Here is a 7,353-nt window from a genome sequence, read left to right on the forward strand (position 1 = left end):
TTGGTGGGACTAGTGACACCACGAGTCGAGATCCGTGCAATCTCTGTCACTGGCAATAACTTTCTCGCGGTCGCATAAACAGGTCTCGACACTCGCTAGGGAGAGCCGTCCGAGAATCGAATCCTAAAAAATCAACATGGAAAACAAGAAGAGTTTCGATCTGCGAGGTAGACAGAGATGAACAGAATGCCTCTGTCTCTGTTTAAGAAATGCATAGTATCAGATACTATGTATATCATGTCTATGTATATCTATACACTCTTCCTGCGTTCCATGTTGATTTTTCAAGACTCAATTTTCAAACGATTCCTTCTCTGTTTTCGGTATAAGAGTGTCCAGATCTGTTTATACGACCGTGGACTCGCGTAAGCAGGGATTAGCTACGGTATTAACCGTAGCCTTTACTCCGTAGTTTGCTTCCGTGAGATGAACACAGCCAAAGGAACTGGCGCAAGCGAGACACAGCCGCAAAAATGCGGACTGTGCTTCGGCAGTCCCTCCAACCCCTGCGGAAATCTCGATGAATTATGGGAAAGAGTTGAAGAACAAAGGTATGCGATCCCTCAAGAAGTATGCACAAATTTGATTACAAGTATGCCAAAACGAACTGCAACCGTTTTAAGTACAAACAAGTTACGTACGAAATATTGGTATTTATATTAATACTATTCATTCCTTACTATTACGATAATATTATAATAAAATATTAATATTTATATCGCCTCTTTTTCGCGAGGTACCAAACGCGCCAAAGCATATCTTTCTAAATAGCGAACCAAAATTATCATTTTCTACAAAAAGCATTACACTGGTCAATTTTTCTCCTTACTATATGTGTATATGTTATACAGGGTGGTTGGTAACTGGTGGTACAAGCGGAAAGGGGGTGATTCTACGCGAAGAAAGAAGTCAAAAATATAGAATAACAATTTTTTTAAAATTTTTTTTTATTTTTTCCATTGAACAACGATCTACAGTGAGATCCGTTATAACGTACCGCACGCGTACCGAGCGAAAATTCAAAGTCGATTTTCTCGAAAACAAAGCCTCAAACGAAAAATTTTTATTCTATATTTTCGACTTCTTTTTTCGCGTAGAATCACCCCCTTTCCGCTTGTACCACCAGTCATCAACCACCCTGTATATATACAAGTACATATAAACATATATAAGTGTGTATATACGTACATACATTTTTTATTATTCGCATTACACACTTCTGGTCGTTTGCATTTATTCCCAAACATTTCTGAACTTTTCGTACGCAAGTCATGCATCCTAATGATTTCATTATATAATAGATCACTCGCCACAGATATAACGTCATGACGATAAAAGTACATAATCTCATTTAAGAAAACATTCGTGATTTTGTAATGCCGGAAAATATAATTTCGAGATAAATTTCCCGTTTGTCATCATATTTTTCTAATTAAATAATGTTTTCTTCTGACACTTTTCCGAATAACAATAAGTGAAATATTTGAGGTTTTCAAGGTGCTAGGTGGATCACCGCGTATATGATTGAATATTCACTAAAATTATACTTGCTCCTTCTCGATGGAGATATTAATATCGTTTCACCGTGAGAATAATTAGCTTTTAATGCTTCTTTGATGGGACAGAAATCTGTTGATCGCAAGAACTTTAATTACGATAGTTACGTTACGATGGTAGTATCATTGGTTTGAACAGTTTAATCAAAAATTAATTTTAGTTCTCGGACAACTTGATATTAAGAGAAGTTTAATGTTTGAATTTCATTGAAAATTAAACATCGAATTCGAGATGTCGGTACCAAGAGCTAATCAGCTAAGTATTTAATCGTGGCAAGCATATTTAATAATGTTGGCACTTTTAGAGAAATTGATTGGTCCTTGTTCCCTATCGAAAGTTCACGCGTTAACGTACATCCAAGCACAAATCATCGATGTATGATTATAGATAATAAGTTTAACGGCTGATTCGCAGCCCATTTGTGAAGGATAAAACGTTGTTACAGCAAAATATTGCATCGCATTAACGTTCTCGTTACGAGTAAAGATAAAAGCAGGTCTTGATATTGGTGTGTCCACCTTCGCCACCTATCCGTTGTTAAACCGGCGTATATTAGTGTGCTCGTTACGTACGTTTTAAGCGGCTTTATTAAAATTACGATTCTGTGTTACTAACAAGTTAACATTTTTTACGTCACTATTGTCCTATCGCAACCGGAAGCTTATAACAGTCTTAGGACTTTCGTTTATTTCGTAACAGCATAGTCGAAACCTGCATTAATGCTTTTAAGAAAAAATAATCATCAGCTGCGACGAGAACGAAGGATGTTATAAAATGACTATTTTCGGCATCGCTTGGAGTTGAAAAATTCACACAACACCTATAAGCGTGTCTTCCAAAAAACAAAAAGTGTCATTACCACCTTCCCGAAAAACGATAAAAAACTTGCTAAAAATAAATCTAAATACGTGAATACCATCATTTGTTACGAAATTCGGTTCTAAAATCGAGTGACTAGAAAATGGACGATTTTTTCGGTTGTTCTTTGGTTCGTCATTACGAGATTCTAAAAACATAGTAGCTATTTTGCGTTTTTCGTATATCGCATGTATTTTGCTTAAGTGCATATTTCTTGCATAAATACATAGATTCTGAATATGTATATATTTAGTTGACAATTTATTAAGCGAGGATAAGCGAGAAAGATTAAGTAATCTGTTATTTTACAGTAAAACTCCATTTATCCGACACTGCCGTGTTGGATAACTGGATCAGTCGGATAATACGAGTCTACTAGTTCTCCCATCCTTCCTTGTTTATCATTCCCATAATAGGAGTTAATTTTCATATAACTGGACTTAACTAAGCTGAAATTTGTAAATGCTAAGGTAAAATCCTTACAGCCTGAATTCGGATAATAAGAGCTTAGGAACGTATCTGATAAATGTCATCAATTCGGATAAATAAAGTTCTACTCTGGTACAATTATCTATCGGTAATTTCATCGAGCAGCATCGCTCCTACTTTCCGTGCCGCTTCAATTACTTCATCTTTGTTTTGTACCGTGTTCTCCTGGTTAGCGAATTGTCTTACAGTTCGGTATTATACCGCAAGAGATTTGAATAATTCAGTTACACGAGCCATTCGATAGTGTTAATAGTGAAACACTCACGACTGAGAATTTAAATATTGAGAAGATGCCCAAGTCAGAAGATTGCAAACGTGTAACGGTGTCTAACTGAATTACTGCACTGGCAAATAATTGTATTACTGCGCAGGGAGAAGACGCTTATTGCAAAATGTGTGACAAGCAGATTGCACGCGATAGAAAATTACAAATGAAACAACACCGTGATACAGGTGTGCGCAGGAAAAATGTTACACAGCGTGATAAACGTACTGCTATTACTTTAAACAACGATCCAAAATATGAGGCGAGTTCGTCGAGAAGAAAAAATAATTTTGCCTTGGAAACGTCTCAATAGTAAAGCGTTCGGAAAAATATTGGTCACAATTATATCTGAATGTTTGTGGATGAAATGAAACCGGTCGGTCTATCGCAAATTCGATTGTAGGGGAGCTTTGTAAAAATGAGAAAATGCAGTCTCGTTTGTTGGCCTGAATACAATTATCCGAAACGAATTATGCAAGTACTGCACGTTCTTTAAATTCGTTTTCCAATTTCCGAAAAAAAGATGTTACTGCCTGGTACGGATACCGCAAAACATGTGTTAAAAGTTGAAATATGTTGGTAGAATAGCAGAGGAGGCCCGACTACAATCACCGGCAACGCATAAGTCGATATTAAGCACGAAAAAGGTTTTTTAAAACTTCCTTTACGCGCAAAAAGCTATAATCGATAATTGAAAAAAAACTACTGCAACGTACTATAGTTTAAATTGCAACACAAATTTCGTTGCATATATTTTGCATACATTTTGCATGTATTTTGCATATTTCGATATATTACATCCGTATAAAGATCCGCTGTCTACCGATGAGTTTGTTTGTATCAATCATGGACGACTGAATAGACATAATATGCATTATTGGCATACTGAAAATCCGAAATAGCTTCGTCAAGCCGTACATCAGCGCCCACAAAGCGTAAATATACGATATGGTACCTTTGGTGATCGTATTATTCGACCATTTTTTATCGATGTCACTTCGAGTGATGAACAATGTGTAAGTTTTTTCAGCTATCAGCGAGTCGATCTATTAGAGAACATTTCCACACCATGAAGATATCGAACGTAGTTTCAACATGACGGATATTCGGCTCCAAATGTATCAGTAGATCGTCAAACCCGATAATTCCTGCAACGTCGGATCGGTCGTAGCGCAGATATTCAACAGCCTGTTCCGACTTTACTAGATCTTACGCGTTTCTTTCTTTGGAAACGCTGGAAATACGAAGGAACGTATTAAAACTGCACGTGCTAATACCAGTGAGAAAATTACAAGAAAAGTCAGAAAATCGTTTAATTCGAGCACATGCTAAAGTAAATTTTCCTCCGTTAATCTTTTCATCATAGTTATTTCAGTATTTCCAGCAATTGTCCTACTTTTGTGAATTTTTCGTACTCAAGATCACGTGAAAGTCACTTTAAGTCGTTGAAGGTTGGAAAATACGTAGTTGTATGTAAAAAATCTGTCACGAGACAAACTTTTGCATATAACATTTGCTTCTTTCAGTCAGATATTGTTTTCCACTGATATTTAAGATGCTCAAGTTAAGCAGGACACCCTACATATTAATGAAACGAAATTTGTAATAATAAAATTCAGAATTGTAGCACCATTTTGGATTAATTCAAGCTAAGTACGCACACGCTTGAATCAGAGAAACCGAAGGTCCGACTTATATCAATTGCTAGAATTAAAAGTGCAATAAATTCTTAGTATACACAGATTATCTATGTCATGAATTCTATGAAACAGTTCCACGTATTTTCTAATAATAGAATTCTTCAAACTCTATTAACGAGCAGATGATTTATTAATTCTGCATTTTTTAACATCGTTTGTATTTATTGACAAAAATATATAGCTCTAACTATTATTATCTGTTACTTTGAAGCTTTGGTCGTACCTATTACATCAGTTCTGGTAATTAATGATATTGTGGTTAAATAGAAAAGCTTTTATTCTAGCATAAACAAAAGTATCATACAAAGTAAGAAAGGTATTGCACTGCAAGCATAAAAGTATTGAATTTATCAAATGCACTGCATAAAAGGTAAGGAAAAGCGGAATAAATGTACTATTTCTCCTTTTCTATGTATGTCTTTCCTTGTTCAACTGGATCGACTAATCGTATGAAAAATACAAAGTGCCGTTTAAAACATTCAATAGTCGCCTTAATAAGCATCTCAAAAAATATAAGGTATTGAAAAGTCGTAAGGTACTCGTTCGACGAACCTCCTTAAATATTTTACGATAAATTTCACTTGAAACATTTTTGAATAAGATCAATAGATAACGGGTTATTTCAGGTGATAGCTTATACTGACTCGGTCTGTATTTCTACCGATAATCTTAAATGATAATATTTAAATATATTAATTTAAAAGTATTGTTACGTGGCTATTGTCTAATGCGCGTGTAGACGCGAAAGGCAGAAACCGTCTGCGGCACAGGAAATTGTATTTCCAAACTACTAAGGATCGCTATTGGAATTTATCAAAATATCGGGCGTCATTAATCTAAATTCAGAGAAATTCTACGCTCTGGGATTTTTATGTAACCGGTATCTATGGACCGGCACGGGTATTACCGCGGATTTCGTCAATGGTGCAACCTTCCCCTATAAATCTCCGAACCATCCACTCGTGCCAGAATGAATCTAGACTATATTCAAACGAAGTTCAGTGGAAGAGAGCAGCTGAATATATCAGCACATACCGCGCGCTGATACGCACACATGTAACTATGTGCTCCAAGTGTGAGCTAGAACATCAAGCGTTTCGCTGGAAATGAATTTAACGAACTCAATGAAAATTAAGTGGTCGCCTAAAAAGATAAACGAGCGGAAACTTTTGCAGACATTAAACAGTAAAGCGACCAATCTGCACGTACAACATTTACACTGCAATATGTCATAAACGAACATCACAGAAAGTCTACATAATTTCGTCTATTGCATAACTGATTACAAACTTTGTTATCGCACAGATGTATACTTTTTGATTTATTCAAAATTATTTCTTCGTAGGATAGAATATGATGCAGAGTGCTACTAACAGTTTGTCTCGGATAAATATTTTCCAAATAATATTGGACGTTATTCGATAAATTTTCATTGAAATAATTGTTCAAATAAAGGGGCATTTGTTATTGGAGAATTCAAATAAAAAATAGATTATTTATTATTTAGACAAGTCTAAATACATTACTTAAAATTATGAAATTAATTTTATTTTTCATTCATCATTTATCGGTAGTTGGATAAATGTATTTTTACCCAAACATATCGGTTTAATCACAAAACATTACTGTGAATTACAATTTATAATTTTGTGCGTCAAAATCAAATAGGCTTTCGGGCAACTTGCTAGATAAACGAATAGATAAGGCAAAACTAAAAGTTATTTGTTCATACGTTGTCATTTGTTTTCCAATCAAATCCAAATAAAAAATAAAATTTCGCTTGCAAATAAGAAATAGAAAATAAATAATTTTTGATATCGTTTAAATGACTTTTATTTAAATACGAAATTTAATTCCCATTCACAAACAAAATATTATTTTAACTTGTTTTTTATTATCTAAGAGGTACGGAAAATATTGCCCAATACTGTTTACAAATATGCAATATATTTATAATTTCAAAAATATTAATGAAACGACTTTATATAATGCAAAAGGTTCAATTTTTACTCACCACTGATATTAGCTAGCGTTGGCACCTTGAATGGCTCAAATTTATGGTTTCATCGTTAATCTGAAAAACGACAGTGTTAGTAACGATGCAATAAATGTAATTGATTTAAAAATCAAGTGATTTAGCAATAAATATTTAGTATTATATTTCGTACAACTGCATTTTAAATATTTTAAACTGGACCTAAACGAATGTAAACTATATCGTAATACGATTATAATGCATTAAAAGTAAAAGGTTCTCAAAATATTGTAACGAGTTGACGCTTTCTTCCAAGTTAGCAGATTAATATTTCGAAACATATTTTAAACAGACGTGTTTGTTGATACAAAGAAATTGGACGATACTATACGTTTAACAGCTTTGTCTTTTTCAGGAATGAATGAAGTCTAGCGGTTTCTCGAAAAACGTACGTTGCGTATTTTTATCTATTCTACAACTAATTATGTACATTAATTTCCAAAACTACG

At 34.3% G+C, this 7,353-nt stretch overlaps 1 protein-coding gene across 1 annotated transcript in view; it reads right to left on the reverse strand.

Annotated features, from left to right (window-relative positions):
• DIP-lambda (Dpr-interacting protein lambda) overlaps nt 1-6,944 on the reverse strand; it is a 385,266-nt gene extending 378,322 nt beyond the window's left edge. Inside the window, exon 1 of the mRNA XM_033343551.2 lies at nt 6,884-6,944. The gene's annotated coding sequence lies outside the window, so the exon portion shown is untranslated. The remainder of the gene's footprint in view (nt 1-6,883) is intronic.
• Nucleotides 6,945-7,353: the final 409 nt, after the last annotated feature.

The sequence above is a fragment of the Bombus vancouverensis genome, chromosome 17 (genome assembly GCF_051014615.1).
Source record: "Bombus vancouverensis nearcticus chromosome 17, iyBomVanc1_principal, whole genome shotgun sequence".
NCBI lineage: Eukaryota > Metazoa > Arthropoda > Insecta > Hymenoptera > Apidae > Bombus > Bombus vancouverensis.